Source organism: Mus caroli, unplaced genomic scaffold, assembly GCF_978045245.1.
Source record: "Mus caroli unplaced genomic scaffold, Mus_caroli_1 scaffold_12, whole genome shotgun sequence".
In the NCBI taxonomy this organism is placed as follows: Eukaryota; Metazoa; Chordata; class Mammalia; order Rodentia; family Muridae; genus Mus; species Mus caroli.
In genome coordinates, this window is record NW_028227267.1 from 65,598,459 (window position 1) to 65,624,285 (window position 25,827).

The following is a 25,827-nucleotide window of genomic DNA, read 5'->3' on the forward strand; positions in this document are numbered from 1 at the left end:
CTCTGTAATTCCTCCAGAAATGGAGTATAGAACAGAGGGTATTTGTACATAGCTATAATACCAACATTCAGGAGGCTGAAGCAGGAGGATTGTTATAAGTTCAAGGCCCACATGTAATAAATATAGTGAGCTCCAGGCCAGCTGAATTATAATGAGTTCCTATCAGAGAGAGAGAGAGAGAGAGAGAGAGAGAGAGAGAGAGGAAGAAGAGGAGGAGAGAAGAAAGGGAGAGAGGGGGAGAGGGAGGGAAAAGAGAGAAAGAAAGAGGGAGAGAGGGAGGGAGAGAGAGAAAGAAAGAAAGAAAGAAAGAAAGAAAGAAAGAAAGAAAGAAAGAAAGAAAGAGAGAGAGAGAAAGAGAGAGAGAGGAAGGAAGGAAGGAAGGAAGGAAGGAAGGAAGGAAGGAAGGAAGAAAGAAAGAAAGAAAGAAAGAAAGAAAGAAAGAAAGAAAGAAAGAAAGAAAGAAAGAAAGAAAGAAAGAAAGGGGAAGAGAGAAAATGTTGGTGTTGGTGTCTCAATTCCCAACGCTCATACTCCAGCTCCAAGGGGTAGCATCCTCTTCTAATCTGGTCTTCACGGTCTGTACTCATGTGCATAAACACAGAAAAAGAGAAAAAGAGATGGAGGGAGGGACAGAGGGAGAGAGAGAGAGAGAGAGAGAGAGAGAGAGAGAGAGAGACTTAAAAAATTAAACCTTGCAATACAAAAAGGGCAACCCTTTTCAGGTTCCCTCCCTGGTACAGGTAACTGTTCCTCTGCCTCTCAGTAAACCTTGTTTACTTGTAAACATGAAGGAGGAAGAGGAGGAGGAGATACTGATAAAAAGGAGATCTGACATCAACCTCTGACCTCCATATACGCATGCCTAGGTGCATGACCCCAACGCACACACACACAGTCCACTCATGCATACATTACCCAAACATACATACACATAGTCCATTTATGCATATACTGCACAAACATACACACACAGTCCACTCATTCATACATTACCCAAACACACACACAGTCCACTCATGCATACACTACACAAACATTCATGCACACACAATAACTAAGTGAAGCCTCTCATACAACACAGCTGCATTTCTTGATTCATATGATATTTAATTTGAGTGCTTATGTTTGTGGTTTGCTGCCTGCCCCCTCCCCCTCCCCCCCAAAAAGTTAGTTTCTTGGGGAAAAGATTCTTTTTTTTTTTCACTGACATTTTCTAAGGTCTATACACTGTAGGAACCTAACAATTATTCGTTTTTAATGAATGGGTGAGCGAATAAACAAGAAAGAGTTAGTAGTGTCTCCACTTTCATGCTTTCTTGTGACCCTGTAATTCTCTAATCCTAAGATTTGCTCGAGTGCAATTGACGAAGGTTAGTCTTTGCATAAAAATGTATCTTTTAATTACACACTTGCCTGTGGATAAAGCCAAGCTGTCATGCAATGGCTTAGCAGCCTAGCCATTCCACCAGTCTGCAAACCACAAAGGGACTATTGCTGGTCAGCCTGGCTGGATGCCATTCCCAGCACCCAGGCCAATGCCCTACCTGTGCAGAGAAACAGCACATTTATGGAGGGCCAAACCCTCTTATGTTTTCAATACAGCAGGTGATTTAATCTTCACAACAGCACAGCGAGGTGGGCCAGATAAGGAACCAGAAGCCCTAGGAAGTAAAAAAGCCTATGGAACGGTACACATGGTTAAGGTATAACTTAGATCCTGACCTAGGAAGTGTGGGTCCAGAGGTCAAGTTCCAAGATACTACACTGATTGCCTTCACTAGACAGCCAATATCAAATGTTTAATGATTGAATCAATGATATATAGTCAAAGGGGTGGGGGCAATCATTGTTACACTGCATGAGTGAAGTGTCCAGAAAAGGAAGCTACTATACCCAGAGCAGGTACAGATCATCTTAGTTTGAGGCTAATTCTCCCTCAAAAGGAGATGAGTGGGCTGCCATAAACCTAAAGACTTAAGTCACAGAAGCAAATTGTCTGGAAATTACGAACACTCAGTACAACTTCTGGCCTTTGAAGGGTGATGTGAGAATTCAGGCCCTCTCTTCAAATCTAGTGATTTCTCTGAGAGGTGAAGCTCTGAAGCTGTGGCGACCCAAAGGCAGAGGTGAGCACTGGATGTGCATCACAGGAAGGCCGTCCTGGCCCTGGCGCATCCACACCACACCCACATAATGCAATTATGAATAATAATAATCAATAATGTTTTTGAAAACAAATGTCATATGAGTCTACTTATATGAGGTACCTAGAAGAGCCAGAGTCGCAGGCATAGAAGCAGTGCGGTTCCCAGGGCCTGAGAAGAGAGGGGAAATGAGCATCCAATGTTGAGTGGGCAGTTTTAGATTGGGGTTATGGAAAGGTTCTGCACGAGGCTGAGGGGAGTGGTTGCACCATGAGGTGAATGAACTTGGTGCCATTACTGCACATTTAAAACTGTGAAAGTGATAGTTGTGCTATATGTATTTTATCACCAAATATTATATTAGCCTAAGACAAGAAAATTGTAAGTTCACAACCACTCTAGAGCATATAGGAAGACCCTGTCCAAGAATCATCAACACCTTCTCCTTCTCCTTCTTTTTCCTCTTCCTCTTCTTCCTCGTCCTCCTCCTCCTCCACCTCCTGCTCTTCCTCTTACTCCTCCTCCTCATCATCACATTCCAGAGACTCCGTTCTCTCTGTAAACCCATGGTTGGCCTTGCCTTCTAGACCCATCGATATATGGGCTGCTGAGTCCAGAAGTCTGCAGTGTCACTCTGTATGGTGTATTACCAGTCACCAAAAGGGTTTGCGAACGCTATCCAGAAGGAAGTAACCATCTTCAGCAACACCAAGAGAGGCTCACTCATTTGACAAATAGTATTTGAGCAGTTTTGAAATGTAGGGCCTGAGCTGAGTTAGGGTGATAGTCACCAGGCCCCTACTTCTTAGGAATCTGGCAAATTTAAATAGCATTTGTTTCCAACCTCAGGATGTCAAGGCTATCTTTAAAAGTGACTACGTGGAGGGCTGAAAAGGTGGGTCACTGGTTAAAAGCATTCCCTGTTCCTCTTGGATCCAGGTTTGATTTTCAGAGCCCATGTGACAACTCACAACTGTCTGTAACTCCAGTTCCAGGGAATCCAATGGCCTTTTCTAGTCTCTGTGGGCTCCAGACACAGGAACACAGATAATACACAAACATATATGCAGGCAAATACAAAACTAAATGAAATAAGATTTATTGTATAAAAAAAAAAACTAGATAGCTGCAGGCTGAAGGAGGCTTCTGTTGTGTGTGCTAAGCAAGAGTGTTCACTGAGTGAGTGGTTCCCTTCATGAGGCCGAGCTCTGTCTTTGTTGTGCACAACTTGGATGTAGGACCACAAGAGCCACAAATACCAATAGGGTGACTCACTCTGGCTGCATAGATCCAGGTAAGACCTTGCCTGGAGGCAGGTGGGACATTCAGCTGCACTGGAACCCAGGAGCCAGATCCTTCTCCCTAAGGCTCTGGGCAGAAAAGGAACAAGAACATAGCTGGGTTCTGCTGGGAGTACCCAGCACAGCCTATCATAGTGTTTTAAAATGGCCCTTCATGAGTACATGAGAGAGCTGCTGGCCTGACTGTCAAATGTCTACACATCAGAGTGAATAACCAGGAGGTAGAGGTTCCTCTAGGGAGAGACCAGCCACAATTATCTCCCATGAACTCGCACATCCTTGGTGCTTGATTAGGGAAAGGGTGGATTCTGCTCTCAGGCCAGAGGCACATGTGTGAAGCAAGATGTGACAGGTGCATTCTGATAAGCAGGGAGGGATGGGTTGGTAGAACACACCCATTGCTGAGCTGGCGGTGGGGGGAGGTGTGGATAGCCTAGAAAGGGAAAAATAAAGGTAAGGTTTATTTTTTAAATAAACTTTGATTATTATGAATGTTCAACCTTGTGGCATTGACATCAAGCTAATTCCTCACACCATGGCTAAGTGAAGGTACTGAGTGGTAACAGCTGGGTTTGTTCTTAGTATGTCTCCAGGAGATGTGTTGGCTCCCCTGCAACTACCCATCTATAGCATCTAGACGGAAACAAGGTATGGTGGAAAGAAAGCAGCACTGCTTCTTACTCATGGGATACTCAAGGCTTGAATAAGTGCCTCCATCTCTCTGGACCATATTCCTGTCCTAGGTCTCTGGTCATACTCACAGTGCCCCACCACCACCCTTCTACTGCCAAAGCTATGGATGTCTCAATTCTACTACAGCATCTGGCCCTAGACTGAACTGTACCCCAGAGGGATCAGTTGGGCCAATGAGATGCCCTCCGCTGAAATCAAGCCTTTGAAGAGATACAAGGCTAACCTCCAATTGTGCACAATCCCTGCCTCTACAAATAATGGCCAGGAGCAATACTGATACTCACCTATGATCAGACTACATTTGAGAAGAAACCTCTGCCCGGTCCTGGGGTTTCTTTCATTGTCAAGTCTCAGTATAAAAGCAGAGTCCATTGCTGACAGCCATGTGAAATGCCCACAGTTTGAGTTCCTTCATCCTGGAGAATCCTGGTGTGAGGCCTTCCTCCAGCTATTTTATGAACAATCTCACAGTGTTACCTTTTGAGCCCATGACAGTGTGGAGAAAAAGAAGAAACGTCCAATGGCAGACACTGTTCACCAGCCCTTAGAAACACCTATTCGGCAGAGGCAGGCTGGAGGGAATCTCTGCGACGTTTTCTGCTCCCAAATCCCTGAAATACAACAACGCCAATTGAGTAGTCAAAGGATAAACCTTATTACCTGAGAGGAGCCATTGCCAGAGAGTAGGTCCCTTCAGATGGAGATGAATATCGTACATTCCTAAGTTGGATGTTCGGAGTATGCTAGTTGGTAGGTCATCAAGTGGAACATTTAACTGCAGGCTGGGGGCCAGCCATGGCTAAATGAATCTTGGGATCTTTTTTCTATACTCCCAAACACAGGACCTTGTATAACTTTGCACTGAAACTTGGCACCCCTCGCCAAGCACAGTTCTGTGAACTAAGCGGCTGGAGACAGGGTGGAAATAGTTAAGGTGATCTCGCACTAGCTTTTAGAGAATATTTGAAATTTTTAGTAATCTCTTCAAACTGAACTTCTTTTTATTAACACAAATGTGATAGACAAAACACTGGGGGAAATCTAGAAAACATTTACAGAGAAAAACATGATGGAAAATCATGGGTTGTTTTGTTCTCAGGAAATAGTCCATAAATATTCATTCTTCTAGCCTCCTTTTATATTAAAAATAGGTTTAATTGAGCAGGACAAACATAAATGCAAGAGCCTTTTTAAAAAAAAATAGACATTTATTCACAGAGCTAAGCTACCCATAATTCCAAGTCCTTCTCCAACCACAAGACCAACCACTCTGGGGATATAGGTAGAGTTCCTGCCAGAATTTTAAATTGTATTTATATAATTATACACATCTTTTGTGTGGTGTCTAGTATTCCATTCTATGGCTATAACACGTTCTACTTGAATAGTAGCTAAGATGGATTAAATTTTCAATTTTCCTTTTTTTTTTCCACTTGTTTTGGTATCCCAGGCCCTGGAAATAAAAAAAATGAGATAAACAGGCAGGCTTTCCCTCACAGAAGCCACAGTCCAGTGGAGGAGACAGGCATTAAATAGCCTAGCACAGAGATATATATGGTTGCAATTCCTTATTACCATAAACAGCACACCAGTAAACACCCTCTGTGTCTCTTCCTGAGTCCCCTATTTTAAATTCCTCCTGGAGTGTATCATGTGCTTGAGGAAGCCCAATGATCTTCTTCCTTGTTTCCTGAAATTGTCTTATGTAGCCCAGGTTGGCCTGAAACTCCATATGTCCCAGGCTGACCTCAAACTGTTGATCCTCCTGACCCAGCCTCCCACATCTTGACACTCCAACATGTAAGCATTTACAATACAAGCAAACTCCACCATGCTTGCTTGTTCTAGGTGAGCTGTGGAGATCAGACTCCAGTTTCTTCAAGGCAAGTGATTTACCAGCGCCTTTGGGACTAGATATTGAGTCCTTCACAGCTGGTATGCTTCTGGATTTTTTTTTTAAGACCTGTGTTTGACTGACCTAGTTTTATTCTGGTCTAGCCTCTTAGAACAAAATGAGGCTGCCTTCACTGCTCCGCAGTGGGAAGGTATATGTATCTGTGGATGTGTAGTCTGCTCTTGTCTTACTAACGACTGTTCTTTTTGGAAGTGGAACCAAGAATGGAAAAGTTACGGTAGTAACATAATGGGATCCTATATGGCAGTTTGAAGAACAAGTATCTAAGTCCATAAAAATAAATGTCCTGAATAGAATATTGAATGGTGAAAATGGGTTGCCTAAAAACATCATGGAGAGCTGGGAATGGTGGCACTCGGAGGCAGAGGTTGGCAGAGCTCTGTGAGTTCAAGGCCAAGCTGGTCTACAAAGAGAGTTCCAGGACAGCCAGGGTTACATAATAAGATCCTGTATCAAAAAAAGAAGAATATTATTTATATCAATTTTAAAATATGAAAAACAATATGTAATGTAATTTATGAATAGTATATAGGTTGGGAAATCATGAAGAATATTATTTGCATCAATCTTAAAATATGGAAAACAATATTCAATATAATTTATAAATACTATATAGGTTAGAAAAACTGAAAGGAAATTCATGCACATGCTAAAAGCCATAGCTAGTGTAGAAAGCAAATTCAAGGAAGGCCCTGAACTTAAAATTAATTTTCTTAATTTTGTTTTTTTATGTATTTTTATTGGATATTTTACTTATTTGCATTTCAAATGTTATCCCCTTTCTCTGTTTCCCCTCCACAAACCCCCATCCCATCTCCCTTCCCTGCTTCTATGAGGGTGTTCCCTCACCCACCCACATGCTCCCCACCTCACCACCCTAGCATTCTCCTACACTGGGGAATCGAGCCTTCACAGGACCAAGGGCCTCCCACTGATAAGGCCATCCTCTGCTACATATTGGAGTCATGGGTACTCTTTGGTTGGTAGTTTAGTCTCTAGGAGCTTGGGGAGGTCTAGTTGGTTGATATTGTTTTTCTTCCTATGAGACTGCAAAGCCCTTTAGCTCCTACAATCCTTCCCTTAACTTCTCCATTGGGTTCCCTATGCTCAGTCTGATGGTTGGCTGCAATCATCCAAATCTGTATTGGTCAGACTCTAGCAGAACTTCTCAGGAGACAGCTATATCAGGCTCCTGCCAGCAAGCACTTCTTGGCATCAGCAATAGTGTCTGCTGTATACAGGATGCATCCCTAAGTGGGGCAGTCTTTGGATGGCCTTTCCTACAGTCTCTGCTCCACTCTTTGTCCCTTTATTTTCTTGAGACAAGAGCAATTCTGAGCTAAAACTTTGGAGATGGATGGATGGCCCCATCCCTCAATCGAGGGCTGTGCCTAACCTCTGGATATGGTCTCCACTAGTTCTCTCTCCCCTTTCTTGGATATTTCAGCTAATGTCATCCCTGTTGGGTTCTGGGAGCCTCATAAAATTGAAAAGCTTCTGTAAGGCAAGGATACTGTCTATAGGGCAAAACATCAGACTGGGAAAAGATCTTTACCAATCCTACATCTAATAGAGAGCTAATATCCAATATATACAAAGAACTCAAGAAGTTAGACTCCAGAGAACCAAATAACCCTATTTAAAAATGGGGTACAGAGCTAAACAAAGAATTCTCAACTGAGAAATCTCAAATGGCCAAGAAGCAAGAAATGTTCAACATCCTTAGTCATCAAGGAAATACAAATCAAAACAACCCTGAGATTCCACCTCACACCAGTCAGAATGGCTAAGATCAAAAACTCAGGGGACAGCAGCTGCTGACGAAGCTTGTGGGATTGCAAACTGGTACAACCACTCTGGAAATCAATCTGGATGTTCCTCATAAAATTGGACATAGTACTTACTACCTAAGGACACAGCTATACCACTCCTGGGCATATACCCAAAAGATGCTCTAACATATAATTTCTTAATTTTGTTTTCCTCAAATTTTGTTTTCCTCTACCTCTAAGTGAATGAACAGGGACAAAAGAGAAGAAAGGGAAGAGAGGAGAGATGGAGAGGGGAGGACAGAGGGAGTAGAGGGAGAGGAAGACAGACCAGGAGGGCAAATAGAAGAAAGCAAGAATTAGTAGTTCCTAAGTTCTCTACAGATACATAAAAGTGTGCAAGTATGTGCCCATGTAAGTGTGTACGCAAGTCTGTGTTTGTGATGTGGAGTTAATAGGGGAAGAATAGTACACTAAGAAAGTCTACTACTTTTCAGTGCTTGCCCTGGGGTCACTGGACAGTTTCCAGACACTTGTGCCTGAATGTGTGTTCAGTTATAAACTGAAGGATGGGACAGATGGTATTTGTATCAGTTCACAGAAGAGTGCCTTGAACAGTCCAGGCCTGAAAGAGAAGGGAAGTCACATGACCGGATAGTGCCAGGAGTGCTACCTTACAACTTCCAGGTATCCCTCCTGCCACAGGCCTTTCCCACACAGAGATCAGATCCATCAAACCCATGCCTAAGAGTTTTATTAACCTTGTCTGCTCCATGTGAGAGACTGTTCCTTAATGGAGGGCTATTGTCAGGTGGACGAAGGTACCAAGGATCCCTGACACCCCATTCCGCTTTGGTTCTTCAACCATTCAAATCTCACTTCTACTCAAAACTTACTAGTAAACGATAGTGAGGCTCGGTGTGGTGGTGCATACCCTTATTGCCAGCGCTCAAAAAGCTGAGGCAGGAGGATCACAAGTTACAGGCCTGTCTGTGCTATATAGGGAGACTCCATGTCAACCAATCATTCAGTAAATAAATAAATAAATAAATACTGGAACACAATAAATAAAGGACAGCTGTGCCAACAGCTTACTATCTATGACAACATGAGACTTCCTTCCTCAGCACTGGGCCCTAAACAGCACTGCATTCCAAGGTTGGGTCAAGACTGATTTCGATATCACCTTTCCTTGATGCTGGCAATCATCATAAACTGTCCTGGGGCAGAAGTTCTTACGGCTAACATTAACAGAAAGCTCTAAAGACCATTTTGTTGTGGTGGTTTTTAGAAAGCCGTGTCCTTGGCTGGCAAGATGAGTAAAGGTGTTTGCTGCTGATCCTGATGGCTGCTGAGTTAGAGCCCCAGAGCACTTGTGATAAAAGGCAAGACCTGCCTCTCATACGTCATCCTCTGATCTCTTCTCATGCACCATGACATGCACATGCCCACACACAGGAGTGTCACTGTGCAGACGCACACACACACACAAATGCATATCTCTATACAGACACACACACATACACACATGTATATCTCTAGACAGACACATACACACAGGCATATTACTATACAAACACACAAATACACACATACATATCACTATACAGGCACACACACACATGCATATCTCTATACAGACACACACATACACACACTATAAATGATAAATATTTAAAGACATAAATAAGTCTGTATGTATGCATGTATGGAAATAGGAAATCCATGCCCATAATTGGGACTTCTTTGTCAGAACCTGAAAGTTTCAAAGCTACACTGTCAGGTACATATCTTTAAAAGGTGTTAATTCACACCTATAAGTCAGGACATGAATGTCCACTTTCCCTTGCCTAAACTCACCATGTTTGTGTGGTATAGTTGATATTTCCCTTTTTGACTTGCAAGCTGCCTTCATGTGAACTGAGTTTTTCACATAGAAATCTTTTGGTTCAATATATGTAATTCTCATTTCGGATTTGGTTTTCAGGGGAGACACTGTTGGCACACATCTGTAATTTTAAAACTCAGGAGGTCAAAGCAAAAAGACCATAGATTCCAGGCCATTCTTGGCAACACAGCAAGTCACTACCTGAGGGAAAAAATTTTTTCAAAAAGAAAGTTTTAGCTGAAGAAGTGGCTCATTGAGTGAGACACTTGCCACCCATGCATTGGTACCTGAGGTCCAGGTCCCAGATTCTATGCACAGGCGAGAAGCTCTAGGGGGCTCATGTAAAACCCCAGCTCTCCTAAGGGGAGATGGAAGCCGTACACGGGGAAATCCCCATGAGCTCAGGCCAGCTAGCCTTGGGTAGGTGGCAGGAAGTATAAGAGAGACCTCATCTCAAACTAAGTAGAAGGTTGGAACAGACAGACATCCAAGTTCATCCTCTGGTCTGCATGTGTGCTATGGCATGCATGATCCAGCACACACACACACACACTATAACACACATCAATATACAATAATTAGTTAATGGAGAGATTGAGACGAAATTTTTTCTTGCAAAGACTACATAAATGTCCACCCATACCATCCATACATCTATAGTTTTATTTAGGAAATTCATTCTAGTCTGAAGGCTGAGGCAGGCTTCTAGCTTTTTCTAGGGGTCCACCATTTGAGGAACAAGCCACTTAAAAAATTAATTTAAATGGAACTTTGTATACTGATTTAAGTCTATCTAGTGTTCATTATTTTCTTTTCCTTCTTTCCTTTTTTCCCTTCAGGAGTGTTTCTCCCAGTAGCTGCCCAGCTCTGGTGACTTGTCCAACCCTGATGGCCCTCTGGAAGGAGGCCCTTGATTCTTTGCATTCTTCAGTGTTCTCATACATCACCTAACAACAGAGATGCTTCTGGTGCAACACATTGAGCAATGTCATTGTACTTCAGAGTCCTTACGCAAACCAGGATATCTGGGAACATCACTAGAGAAAAGAAGAGAAGAGAAGAGAAGAGAAAAGGGGAGGGGAAGGGAGGGAAGGGGGGTAGGAGAGGGGAGGAGAGGGGAGGAGAAGGGAGGAGAGGGGAGGAGAGGGGAGGCATGAAGAACCAGACTAGACTAGCCAAGGTACCAATGGAGACAGGTGAAGCCTATCCAGACAGGAAACTTCCCCATGTACTCCAAATCCCTGCCACTGAGGCACAGATTAAAAACATTCTGTGTGAAAAGGCAATCGGGAGGAGAGAAAAGAGATAGTAATATTGGTAGAGCTGAAGAAAATGTGATCCAAAACTGGGCAGAAGACAAACACATACAAAATGTTGAAAGTAAACCGGAACTGTTGCCATGGCTTTCATTGACACTCGACACTTTTGCATTCACAGACTTACAAAAGTCTGACTGTTTCTAAGAGCTCATGAAAGTTCTAGCCTGTCTCCTTACCTTGGGCTTCTAGAATTAGATCTCAGAGAAGAGTTCATCTGCTGGTTGTGCAGTGGTAGTGTTTCTCCCCGTAGTTGTCCAGCCTGGTGGCTCTCTTGGAAGAGGCCCTGGCTCACTTTGTCCCTGATTCTTCTCATTCCTCAATGTTCTCATACGCCACCTAATAACAGAGATGCTTTTAGTGCAGGACGTTGGGCAATTTCTTTGTACTTCAGAGAGTCCTTACACAAACCAGGATATCTGGGGTCATCTTTAGGCAATGGAGTTTTGTGTGACCACCATGCTCATAGGATATGTTATTATGCAACACATGACTGCTGATCTAACTTCTAGAAAGTTCTGGCAGCTGCAATGTCAAATTTGCTATACGAGCATTTTCTTTTCAGACCTTTGTCTGCCTTTAAGAACAAGACAAGACCTTTGCTGAATTGCAGGTAGTTTTATATGCCCCTTCAATGTTATATCTTCCACCCTGACTCCTCCTGATTCTTCAAACTATCCCCTTGAGCACATATTTCAGGCTTTTTAAATAATGTACAAAGTGTCTCTTCCTGGCATCTTTGTAAAATGGCTTATCATTCCTTCAAAGGTGAAACAGATGTTCACACAGCTTTGTGGAATCTACCTGATGCGATACATTGCAGACTCTCATCCCATGCTCTAATACTTCTTGCTTTACACAAATGCATCTGAGGTTTAAAGCATCTCGGGATGAATGCATCTGAGGCTGATCTGTTTTGGGGGTTAGTGAACACTGGCTTAGTTCCTCTTTGGCCTTGCCATTTGGGCCCCATTTACATGTTTTTCAGGGTGATTTTCACATGGAGAGGATGGCCTTACTGTGGTGAGAAAACCATTTGTAAAGGATTTTCAACGCCAAGGATAAGGAAAGGGAAAGCCCCTTGGTAAAGAGAGGCATTCACGAATGGAGAGTCTCAGGGCTCCTGGAAGGAGCAGTCCTGTGTGCCAATGTATCTGCCATCCAAGCTCATGTCTGCAGTTATAAATAAGGTAATCTTGTTTTTGTCAAGGTCCATCTTATGTCACTATCCAATCTATGCAGTGTGTGTGCACAATGGCAATGGACTCATGACACTAGCTACCTGTGGCTAATGTCCTGGAGGCCCTGGAAAGCCTGAGTGAAGGTCCATCCTCTGACCATCTCTTCCTCTCTCTCTCAAAACAACTGTCAGATGTACTCCAGGCTGGGCAGAGATGCCCTGCATACAAAAGCCATGGTGACCCCACTGCTAGAGCCAGGACCCTAGGAGGACAAGACAAGACAGGGAGTGGCAGCCATAAAACCTTTGACCTACAATCTGTCCTGCCTGAAAAGTGTGCTGGGGCAGTGGTGACACAGAACTTGTGGGAGTGACCAGCCAACGTCTGATTTGACTTCAGGCCCACTCCACAAGAAGGAATCCATACCAAGACTGCTTGGGGAACCAAGAACCAGAGACTATACGTACCTCAGAGACTGAGGGTAAAACAGACACGACTGTTCTTTTTTTTTTTAAGTATCAATAAAATGATTCTTAATGATATTCTGCTATACTCATAGATTAGTGCCTTATCCAGTCATCATCAGAGAGGCTTTCTCTGTAGCAGATGGAAACAGATGCAGAGACCCACCAGCCAGACATTATGCAGAGAGAGAGAGTCTAAATGGGAGGTCTCCATCAAATCCCTTACCTCAGCGCTCAGAGAATCCTGAGGAAGAGAAGGCAGAAAGATTATGAGAGTTAGAGAGGGTGGAGGACACCAGGAAAGCAAGGCCCTCGTAATCAACTAAGCAAGACACTAATGAATTCACAGAGACTGAAGCAGCAAGCACAAGGCCTGCATGGGTTAACACCAGGCCCTCTGCATATATATAATAGCTACTAGCTTAGTGATTTTATGGGACTCCTGACTGAGAACAAGTGGGTCTCTGACTCTTGTGCCTGCTCCTGGGACTCTTTCCCTCCTCCTGCTGGGTTAGCATGTCCAACTTCAATACAATACTTTTTGCTTGGTCTTATAATTTGTTTTGTCATCTTTGGTTGTTATCTCTTAGAAGCCTGTTCTCTTCTAATGAGAGACAGAAAGGGAGTGGATCCCGAAGGGAAGGGGTCAGGGAAGAACTGGGAGGAATAGAAATTATAATCCGGATATATTTATGAGAAAAGACTCTATCTTTAATAAAAGGGGAAAAATGAAAAAAGAAAGAGATGCAGGGGTGGAAGTGGGAGGAGTTCCTGGTCTTACCCGATCAGATTCTCTGGTTGTCTCTAGATGAAAAAGATCAGGAAAATGAGAAAGTCGTTGGCCCTGATCAAAGTCCACAAGGCGGCCTACCCACGGCTAGGCACCTTTGGATTCTGTTACCTTTAATCCTGGCATAGATGATAGAAAGCCAGATCAGCTGTCTAAGGTCATGGGGAGGGGGGGCAGCTTCCAAGGGAGAGAGAAACAGAGTGAGGGAAGGAAGGAGAGAAAGAGAGACCTGAAGTCTACCACCTTCTCCAACTCGCTCTCTGCCCTGTGCCCAGCCGCTCACTTCTGAAGAGCTTGTCTTCTGTAAGTTCTCCCAGGATACAAAAGGTGTTTTGGAGTACATTACACATATCCCCTTACACTGCTATTCTTCTGGCAAATTCAATCACAGACAAAATACAAAACAGCCTGCCTTTTCTTAACACTGGCCATGCAGTAAAGCAGCGGGGAGGTGCTGAGGGACTCTGTTGGGCTCCACTGGATAAAAAGTCGGTCTCTCTTTGAAACATAAACAGGAGGGCCCAAGGCCACGGTTATAAAAACAGATGGGGGAGTGTCAGCATCCAGTGGCACAGTCTCCTCATTGCCCTGTCACTCTCTCACGCAAAGGGTATGGCTGAAGAAAAGACCTCATACACATTCCCTCGCTGTTCCCCACAGAACTTGGCTCAGCCCTGGGCAGGGACAGCAATGGACTAATAGCAGCCCCGGATGTTCCCTAAGATCTAGACAGATAAGCAATCTGTTATCTAACTTCTCACCATCCAAGCACCCCAAACTCAGTTATTTCCTCACAGTGGTCCCCATGATGAAAAATTAACATCCCTCCAAAAGAACCAAACCTGTAAGGCTTTTTTTCCACACATCCAATGGGAGGAAGTATGACTTTTTCTAACTCTTTCCCTAGACCAACTGGGATGAGCAAAGCTTTTGAGAAAGCTACAGCACAGCTGGGTTTGACTTTATGTTCCTCACTGAACCTTTAACTTCCAGCATAGGAAGTCTCCTGAAAGGTGAATTTATAAAGCATCCAGTGGTTGAAATGTATCTTGACTTAGGATGGAACACTTGAAGCAAATATAATAGAAGAGAGAGCTAGGCCTCACACACCAGGGCCTGAGCTCCATCTCCAGAAGGCACATTAAAAACCTGGGCCCAGTGATGCGCATGAGTCATCTTAGCACTGTGGAGGGGCAGACAGAGCCTCTGGGAAACTGCTGGGCCAGTCTGGTCTTGGGACACAAAAGAAGACGGGCAGTAAGAGATGATAGCCAAAGCTGTCCTCCAATCACCACACACACACACACACACACACACACACACACACTGTACACACTCAAACAGTGTGTACAAAGGGAGAGAGGAGGAGAGGAAGAAGGGGAGAGAGAATCCTCTGCATACCCAGCCCAGGCAGCTTCGCTGAGTTCAGCCAGGGGCTAATTTTCTATCACTTGTTCATCACCTATTCAGCAGTGCTTCCCCTGCAATGATAATTTTAAAACAAACAAAACAGGCCATGTCACTTTAACCCCCAAAGTACAGAGTGCATCTTGTTTTAAATGACACATGGCATGCTCATGACAAGGGACTCCATCACCCAGCCCTCAAGGCTGTTGAACTAAGACAGGCTTTGCCTGTCATGAACCGTCGCCATCCCAGGAACCCCAGGAACCCCAGCCTCTTGTTTCACAGTCTTCTGAATCAGCTCGTCTTCCCGGATCCTACCCTCAGGGGTAATGGTGTCTTAAGAGCAGCACAAGCTCAGAAGTCAGACAGGTCAACAGTGGTTCTCAGCTTTCCTAATGCTATGACCCTTTAATACAGTTCTTCATGGTGTGGTGACCCACAATTATAAAATTGTTCTGTTGCTGCTTCAGAACTGTAATTTTGCTACTGTTATGAATCTTCACGTAAAGATCCGAGGGGTTGGGGGCGGGGGTCATGACCCACAGGTTGAGAACTGCTGCATAAGACTCTGTGATCCACATCTTCCTAACTCTGTGATCTTGAGAAAGATGCTTTCTCTCTCTATGCCTCAGTGAACCATCATATGAAAGCTGGGCGAGTCAATAGGCTTACCTCACTAGGATACCACAGGGATTAAACATGTTAGGATGCAGTGACATCACCAGACAATGGACTATTACTCGGAACTAACAAGAATTGAGCTATCGAGGCTTGAAAAGACACAGAGGAAACCCAAATACCCATTACTAAGCAAAAGAGGCTCATCTAAAAAGAACACATAGAACTCCAGTTGCGTAACATTCTAGAAAACTCCAGGCAGTAAAGAAATAAAGTGGGTTCAGGGTGGCAATGATGTCACTGTAAGTCCGTCAGCTGTAACAAAGGCAGCACTGGGGAGTGGGAAGTTGAGGTGTCGAATAGGAGACTCTGGGATGGCTCAGAGCCTTCTGGTCCTCTTTACTGTGGTACAGATAATTATTCCACTAACAGTGGGAAGCACTTGAACAATACTGGGCCCATGACAAATGCCACATGTTGGCGCTTGCCGCTTTTTCCTTAGCACGTGCACTTTTCTCCACATTGACTCTTCACGATAACCACAGCCTCGCTGAGGGCCTTATCACTAGGATAAAAATCCATGAAAAAAAAAAAAACCTGGGGAAGAAAAGCTTATAACTCCTGGGTCACACTTCACCATTGAAGGAAGTCAGATCAAGAACTCAAGGCAGGAACCTGGAGAGAGGAGCTGTTCCCAAGGCCAAGGAGGAGCCCTGCTTACTGTTGTGCTAGTCATGGCTTGCTGTTTTCTTATACAGTCCTGGACTATAAGCCCAGGGGAAAGCATCACCCTTAGTGGGATGAGCCCATACACATCAATCACTAATCAAGAAAATGCCCGATAGGCTTGCCTACAGGCCATTCTGGTAGGGGCATTTTCTCAGTTGGGGTTTTCTCTTCTCAAGGGGCTCCAGCCTGTGTCAAGTTGACACAAAACTAGAAGTACAACCCTGCAAGAGACTGGGATTCATCGTAGTCTGGGGTACAATCTCGCCATAATCTTTAAAGGTAGCAGTGCTGGGGGCCTCAGAAGTACTACAAATGAGCAAGAAAAACATCAGGGTTTGGCAACAATTAGCCTTGTTTAGGATGGGGAGAGATGAGAACCAAGCTAATGGGCTAAAGACATGAGATTGGCTGAACCAGAGGCAGCACGTGTGTATGTTGTCCTATAAAACAGAGGCTGAACCTGTGGCTCATGGTGGAGTGTTGGCCTGGAATGCATAAAGCCCTAGCAATGCATACTTATATACATATTTTGTCTGTCTGTCTGTCTGTCTCACTGCTATAAAAATTGTCCACACTAATTCATGTAAAAGAGGAAACCTGGAGGAAATATGGAAACATGAAACTGTGTATTATTTGTGTTAAAGTATGCTTATTGAAAGACCGAAGATATGCATCAAAATATTGTTAGTTCTTAACAGAAATGATTTCACTTTCTTTCTTGTGTTTTCATATTCCACTTGTTATACAATGAGCATGTACGACTCTCCAAAGTAAAGACTTGTTTAAAGGCGGGAGACACGATCACACACACTCTGCCATTCAGACACATGAAGACAGCGAAATGTTAAAGAGAGGCTGTCGTTTCTAGTTTCCTACTCTCAGAACTCTGTCAGGATGACTCAGGATGAGCATCCTGGGCTACGAGGGGTTTTCAGGCTACACAGCATTAGGTGTTATGGTAACTAAAAACTGAAGGCCACAAAGGTCACATAACAACAGAGCCTTTCCTCTCCCTGTTGATTACAGAGTAGCAAGAAGCCCCAGGAGGAGAAACGAGGCCCCAGGGACAGGGATTCTCAGCAGCCACCACCAGCAATCTGTAGGAGCAGGAGGCCAGCCACCAGCTGTGGTCCACAGGTGGCTGGGCCACTCCAGATTGAGGTGTAGCAGTGGCCCTTAGCAGCATCGCTGGGTTTCGCTAGCTATCTGTTAAGGAAGGGTGAGCTCTGACACCAGGCATGGCCATAACTGATAGCAACCCAGCTGGACGGGTCTGATCTACTTCTCCGATGAGTGCGTCTACAACAAAACACAAAGAGGAGGTGGAGAAAGATAAGAAATAGGGAGAGTTGCCAGCCAAGTATTTTTTCTAGGCAGAGCAGATGGATCTGATGACCAACCAGGAGGCTGACACAATGGGACAATCCACAGGACAGTGGATTTAGAAGTCAAGGTCAAGAGTTCTTCTTTCACAACTTGCCTGCTACTATAGGATCCAAGGCAGAGTGTGTTCCCTGGGCAGTGCCCTGCTAGGGTGAGGAGACTCTCTTACTCCAAGTAGGAGAGTGTTCTACACCTCTGCCAGAACATCACAGAAGACTGTCTAGCTGGGTCTTCCTGTTCATATCTGCTTGGATCAGGCAGTCAGGACAGTAACTAACCTACCATTCATGCTGGCTGCTTCTGGGTCTATGGGTGAAGAGATACCTTCCGGTTCAGTGATGTCAAAGAGCAGGTTTGCAGGCTACATCAGCTTCCTGTGCCTCGTATGTACGAGGGGATGGAAGTTGGTCTGCCTGTAGCTTGGGTGGGAGCAACCAGCTCTCTGAGTGACTGTCACCCATGGCCAGTCTAATCTGTCCATTGGCCTCAGAGTCAAATAGTCTTTAGGGCCTTTTTCTTCCAGATGGAATAGAACTCAAATGTATATATCTTTAAATTTTTCCAGGTGAGACTGGAGAGATGGCTCAGTGGTTAAGAGCACTCACTGCTCTTGCAGAGGACCCAGATGGAATAAGGAGTTAGATGTACCCCTATGGGCCTAAGAGGGTCAAGGAACAGAAAAATATGGTTTGATCTCATAGACTCTAAATCCAGATGAGGTGATGGGAGTGACTCAAGGGACAGATTCTGAATCAACTGATGTCATTCTAAGAGAGCACCACCCCCAAGATCCACTCTCAACTGCACTCTGTACATCTGCCTCAGCCTGGACTGGGATTGAGTGTGCAATGGAGTCCTTTGCATGAGGATGCAGGAGACATTGACACCCCACCACCACCACTTGATACCAGAATGTTCTTGAGGCAAGCAACAGCAGCCGGGCCTTTCATAAATGACTCTGGCGATGTCTGTGTATGTCCTCCCTGGGGGGAGGAGGTGATCTGCTAGAGGGTGGAAGACAGATGACCACTGGGACCCCAGGCTCCTTGAGCAACACCCATTCTGCTCTGGTCTGTCACATTCAGGCCTCTACTTACCTCCAAAGTGCCAGTCCAGACCTGCAGGGTGCTTGCTTTCCAGTGACCTAAGTCTCTTTCAAATACTAGTTCCAAGCCTCAAGGAGCCTCCTGCCACTGCCCTGCTGACATCACGCTTGTGTGAAAACCTGACGCCAATGCTTTGCAGTCAGTCTTTTGTTTGTGTGGTGGCTTCACTCTGTAAAAGTTATGGTTGCAGAGGAAGTGGCAGTTAAGACTCCCGTCTCAACATGGGGTGACAAGAAAACTCGGGCATCCGGTCACCAGGAAAATAACCATGAATGGCATGCTGAGTTCACAGCCATTCTTCTTGTACTGTCACTATCAGAGAACTAAATGAGCTCCTAGGCAGCCCGGCTGGATGTTCTGGAAAGCAGGTAGCTATCTACAGAACAACACCCATAACTTGCATGCTTGACTGTGCAATTAGGTTTAAGGGTTATATTGTTCAAACCCATATTTATCCACAAAAGAATTATAGTCCGGTCATTATTACAAATAGCAATTTGTATAGTCGGTGTTCATTTCTATAAATTAACAGGGATAACATACACTATCTTTATAAATAATAATTACCCACAAAGCATAAAGACAGGCAGGAAACATTTCAAAGCTGAACGCCACATGACTACTCTTTCTGGAAAAAGAGCAAACGCATACAAACAAGCAAATGAAGAGTTGTTTTTCAGGTACGCATCTAACTCAGTAGCTGATATAAGATATTTGCCTTGGTCCAAAAACAATGCCGGTACTACAATGGCAGCCCCCAGAAAGCCAATGAACAACACCAGGGAGGCCAGGAGTAACCAGCCCTGTCTGGTTCTTCACCTTCCTTGCCCTGATTATTTAGCTCCTTCCTGATGCTCAATCCCCAGCACCTGTGTAGAAGCCACCATGTAGGCCATCCCTGCAGCCCTATGCTGGCAGGTGGAAACAGGCTGATCCCAGGGGTTCCCTTGCCCTCCAGTCCAGTTGGACATCTGGTACAGTGAGAGAGCCTATCTCGAAATATAAGATGGAGGAACCAGAGAGATGGCTCAGTGGGGCTGGCAACCTGAGCTTGATCCCTGCAACTTACATGCTGTAAGGAGAGAACCAACTCTTTCTGACCCTCCCACATACATGCTGTGGAATGTGCATGCGCGTGTGCACATACATGCTGTGGAATGTGCATGCACGTGTGCACACAAATAAGTAAATAAAAAAATGAATGAATGAAAAAGAAGCGTATGGACAATTCTCTATCAAAATGGAAAGACACCCAGAGGAACACTGGGTCAATTTCCTATTTCTTCCAACCTTGCTACTAGCTTTAGTCTTTGTTGACTACACTAAGTAGCGTTTCTTCATAGGTACAGATGGACTTCATTGTAAAGAACGTTCAAATAAAAGATTAACTTCTGAAGAATGACACCTAAAATTTATCTCTGCCCTCTATGAGGATATGCATGCATGCATTGGTGCACACACACACACACACACACACACACACACACATGCAAATCCACCTCTCCTTTCCCTACCACACAAAACCTAAGATGAAACACACACCAGGATTGGTGTGGATAAGTCTCCAGCCCCTCTCTCTCAGGGACCCACCGCAGCCTTCTTGGCTGTGAGGTTCTATTCTTAGTTAGAAAACAATTTTCTTTCAAGGGTTTAAGCTCTATCTTTTGTTTGTCTGTTTTCTTTTCTGGCTGTGCTCCACTGACTTTATGGCATAGTCCCAATCAAGGGCCTCAGTTCCCCAACCTTCCCGTGAAGTAAAGCATGCTCTGAAGGCAAGCAGGATTTTTAGACCCATGCTCTGTCGGACAAGCCCCTCATTTTACAGATAAGGAAATTGAGGTGTGCAGGACACCAGGGATATGGATCATTCCTGAGCCCTTGGAAGTGACTAAGCCCACAGTGGACTTTTGTGGACACCCGGCTGATGGATGGTACGAGGCTTGGGGTCATACAGATAGCTGTAAGTGTCCTGTCAATCCAACACCATCCCTAAGGGAACATGAGGCGGGGAGCCTTCTGGTTTCTGTACACAGATTTCAAAGGCAGGTTATTATTTCAAAATCCTCCAAAGCTTTGCTCAGTGTCTATGCTGATCTGGCTTTCACCTGGTGTACCTGTAGATAGGATTGTCTCTAGCAACACCCTCCTCTCACAGCTACCTGCTCCCTGGCAGCTGATTCAGTGTGTTAAGCCTATAACATGCTTCTACAACTTGCTTCCAGACTCAGAGGAGAAGCTTAGGGGACTCAAAGGCACTTAGCCTGGAGGTAAGAAAGTCCAGGGCAGCAGCTGGGTGGGCCATTCTGTCGGAAGGGTGGGGAGATCTGGGTGAGGCTCAAGTTCAGCAATGTTGACTAAGCTATTGGGGGGAGGGTTCTCTCTCACCCTACTATGGTGGGGCTGCCTGGGTGGAGTGAGCTGATAGAAGCCTCTTCTCTAGCTATTTGAGGTAGTAGACAACCTGAGGAGGGACCTCAGCTCTGAGCAAGACCTCTAGGGCCCAGGCTAGATTGGCATCCATATGTTTCATATGATAAAGGGCGGCTTGGGGAAAGGCCCTGTTCTCGGGTGGGGGCGGGGTCACTGGGACTTTGAAGAACAGCAGTTTATCATTCTGTCTCCACCCAACCCTAGGAGGTTCTCCAAAGACTGATAACCTCTGCATGCCGTGTTTTCAAATAATTGTACATTTGTTCCTGTTTACATAAGTGGTTAATGATCATACCTGAAAGCATGCTGACAAGAAAAAAGAGTATTCTCAAGTTCCCCTAAGTCATGCCAATCAAAATAACCTGTATGCTAGATTCATTTGGTCCATTGCTTTTTTCCACATTTAAAATGGCATTGAATTAATCAGGATATAAGTATAATCTACATTTTCTTAACTTGTAGTACCTCATAAGCTATCTTTGCTATAAAAAACTTTTCAGACACAATTTTCTTTTGAGATGGGGCCTCACTATGTAGATTAGGCTGTCCTCAAAGACAGACCTATTTGCTCCTGCCTTCTAAGTGCTGGGATTAAAGGCGTGCACCACCTTGCCTGGCACTATAAACACAAGCTTAAGAGTCTTCCTTTGATCTAGAGGAGATGATACATTCTCTGTCATTTCTACAGTGTTAAATTATTTCAGTTTTACATGGTTACAAATAAGGTCATATTAACATAGCATATTTGATACCTTCAATTACTTCCTTAGAGGAAATCTCCAAGGTGGAATTTGTCTACTTAAGGCACATAGACATGTATAAAAATGAAGTGTTTGGATCTGGAGAAATGGCTCAGCATTTAAGAGCATTGGCTGTTCTTCCAAAGGACTTGGGTTCAATTCCCAATACCCCTATGTATGGTAGCTCTTAACTGTCTATAATGTCAGCTCAGGGGAACTGACACCCTCACATAAGCATACATGCAGGCAAAACCCTAATGCACATAAAATGAAATAAACCATTATAAAAAATGAAATGTTTAATACTGTATATAGACATCTCAAGATATCTTCTAGTTTTCTTCCTATAGGGTGTATAATATATTCTCGTTGTAAAACATTAAAATGCAGACATAAAAATAATAGAAAATGATTAATAATCCTACCATTGAAAAGTGATTAACTTCCATATAAAGGCATTCCTTAGATTCAAGGTAAGGATGGGTAGAGCATTCACAAAACTCTGACTGCATATTCCATACGGTCTAATGCTCAGGTCTCTTACAGAAAGTGATGGTGTGTTTGCCATAAGCTAAATTCACTGTTCTGTGAACATCAGATCCTCCCACCATGTTTAATGCAATGGAAATACCATGTGAATTCTATAGTGTGACCTCTAAGGGATAACAGGAAGAGACTGGTACAGAGTAAATACAAATACAACCCTCCACCCCTGTGTTTTCCACTCCAGGTTCATTGAGTCCACAAATATAAAATCTGTAGCTACAAAACACGTGACATGATGGTACCCTCTTCTTCCCCTGCTATCCTGGAATCATTTCGTATGTAACAACTGTACTCACTTATTTTAAAGTATTTCTCCACATCATTAAGAATGCTTCTAAAAAATATTTTCCCTGCATATGTGGTGTATGTGTGTAAGTTCGGATCTATGTGTGCAAGTCAGATTGAAACACAAATCTTCCCTTATGGCTCTCTACTAAGGCAGGGTCTCTCACTTGATCCCAAATAGAGCTCACCAATTCAGCTGGTCTAAGTAGCCAGCTAACTCCAGGTAATCCCCATCCCCCCATCTTGTGTGCTGGGATTATAAACTGATGGATGGACACACATGTTCATAGGTGCTGAGTGTCTAAACGCCAATCTTCATGCTTGTGAAGGAATAACTTTTACTAAGTAAGCCACCTCTCCAGCCCCTTGATCGTGATTTTAATCACTATAGAATGGTCCAATGCATGTCCCTTCCAGCATAGCTGTTGTTATTGAACCCCTTAACGCCACCGCCAATCTTTCTCTACTGCACACTACAGCAAATGCTAAAACAGCCCCTGCATTCACGATGAAGGGTCTGTCTTAGCGACTGTCACAGAATTACGGTTTTCTGGGAGTCTTCAAAGAAGTTGATGTCCTGAAGGAAAAGCCAGGTTTCACCCAGAGAAGGCGGCAGACAGAGTATTTAGGTGGGGGTCGGGTGGGGTATACTAGAGAGTGTGGTGGTCTCCCAGTAAGCACTCCAAGAAGGCATAATGACTGGACTAGCCGCACTGGTCAATGTGGGTACATTTGCAAGAGGCAGAGCCTACAAGAACCACATGATGTCGCCTGAGAAAATAGTTCTTCAAAGGAAAACTCCTTCGCTGTTACGAAACGGAGGCCTGGATGCTGGACAGACGAACATCTGGTGTGCTCGTCACCTCACAAAGCAAGATGGGGTTAAGGGTAGTCGTTCTGAATCACTCCAGGAGTTGCTCACTCGAGAACACAGGACTAGGAAACATCAAGGTGGGCTAGCCTAGAGTTCTGGGGCATTGTATGGGATCTTGCCCATGGCGCCACCTAGTGCCGCATCGTGCCATAAATGCGGAAGGGAAAGCGCGGGGTTGGAGACTCCCCCCATTCTGAAACCAGACTGGGTGGTGGCTGAAAAGCAAGGGACTATTTCACAGTAGTTTGATGGCAGTAGTGACAATTGGGACCACAAAGCTAAGATGTGAAAGCAGCCGTTAGGTATAGCTGGTATCCTGGAAGACGGAAGAACCCCAGTCTACAGGGCCCTGGAACTGCACTGGCTGCCTAACTGTATACTGGGTGTGGGACCCAGCCCTAACACTTCTGGATTTTAATGATGCAACCTTATTCCATCTTGGAAAGAAATAAATCAACAGTCAAATGGTGCAGAGAAAATGGTGTCTTCCTCGTTAGTGTCTCTTCCCTGGAGCTTTTTTTCCTGTATCCAGGCACCCCGACTCCCCTGCCAGGCAGCCCAGTGCTCTCCCACTCATGTCTAGACCCTCAAATCTTCCTCCCACACACAGTGTCTGTGCTACACAGTTGCTCTTCTTCTCTGCACCTTCTAGCATTTGACACAGCTTAGTGTCAGCAAACATAGGCTCACACTGGAGCTCTGCTTTAAAAAAAAAATGATCAGTTTCATTCTAAACATCTCAAGTTCCACATTCCAGTCACTTTCTGTGTATTCATTTCTGTGAAACTCTTGGTGTTTGGGGTTTTTTTTTTTCTTTATTATTACTATTGTAAGTATGCACGATGGGGGAGGGGCTATGCCAGTGTGGGCATAGGCAGACCATAGGACAACTTTGTGAAATTTGTTCCCTTCTATTTTTATATGGTTCCTAGGGGTGAGACTCAGGTCCCAGGCTTGTATGGCAAGGGCCTTTATTACCTACTGAGCCATCACACTAGTCCCTTTGGCTGTGTTTTGATTTTGTTTCTTTCAGTTAGAGCATCAGAACTGTATCAGGGCCCCAGTCCTTCATAGGCTCACAGACTTCAGCTGTGACTGTAACTGTGACATATAACAGACTCCATGATGGAGGTGCCATTCGAGCTGTAAAATTCAGCACACGGACAGCACCACCTGTCAGAAATGAAAACAAAGGCCTAGTCCATCAAAGTCCATAGTTCTGGGAAATCTCTAAATGTATGAACCTTGCTTTTTGGCTTCTGTAGTTCTTCTTCTGGCTAGCTTTTCTTATTAACTGAAGTGTGTCAACCCAGAACATGGTTTTTATCCTTAAAAGTTCACCCTGAGGAAGGCTTGGAACTACTCTGGGATCCCAAACATTCAGTGTAGTCACTGACAGGCTAATGAAGACTTTCTGTTGGCTTAAACTCATGTCCCAGCAGTCTCCTCTGGTGGATACAGCAAAAAGAAGCACAGTGGGAATTTTATAATATAACCCTCTTTGTCAGTGAAGAAGGTAAACAGATCTTGTGTATCCTGTAAGCCCAGGTTGGCTTTGTCTCAATATGTAGTTCAGGGTGACTTTAAACACCTGATCCTCTTGCCTCTGCCTACTGAGTGCTGGGATGACAAGCATGCACCACCAAGTTAGCTGAATATAACCTGAGTCCTCCAAAAATCTTAGATTTTCATCGATTAAAGAATCATTGGTTAAAATCCATGGGCTCGAGCTCTAGTTGTGATTATTTGTTAAAAGCACTTAAGGAGGATGGCCACATGACAAGCCCTGTGATGGTCAACAGGTGACAGAGGTAACTAAACAGAGCCTGGATCAATCAGGAGTAGCAGTGTGATCATGAGAAAGTGACTACTGAGTGTCACACGGGGCCATGCACACTACATGAGATCTTGTATTGCCCTCAGTCCTCTCAGGTGAGAATTTCTAGTTTCATTTTGGGGAAAAAAAGAAAAGAGAATCCTGGGCATTAGCATGATACTCAGCAGGTTTGGTCCCTAAAGCCCATATAAAGGTGACAGAAGAGATTCAATTCCATAAAGTTGTCTTCTGATCTCTAGGCACACACCAGGGCATGCCTGTCCCTCCCCAACACCCACATGAGTACAATAGTACATTTTTTAAATAAGGACCTTAGGTCTAGAAAAAAATAAAATAAGACCCAAACCTCAAACCCAAGCCAGCCTTCCCTCCTGCCTACAAGCAAATAAGCTATGCACAATTAACAAACAA

The 25,827-nt window shown here is 44.3% G+C and overlaps 1 long non-coding RNA gene across 2 annotated transcripts; it reads right to left on the minus strand.

Annotated features, from left to right (window-relative positions):
* Positions 1-3,233: 3,233 nt before the first annotated feature.
* Positions 3,234-13,506, minus strand: LOC110309837 (uncharacterized). Of its 2 annotated transcripts, XR_002379750.2 has the most exons (5): positions 13,453-13,506; positions 12,898-12,915; positions 11,206-11,365; positions 4,423-4,749; positions 3,234-3,878 (listed from the first exon to the last, which is right to left on the minus strand). It is a non-coding gene; the product is annotated as an uncharacterized LOC110309837 (long non-coding RNA). The 2 variants fall into 2 exon arrangements; XR_002379749.2 differs by lacking the exon at positions 12,898-12,915 and having other exon boundaries at positions 13,453-13,490.
* Between the last annotated feature and the right edge of the window lie 12,321 nt (positions 13,507-25,827).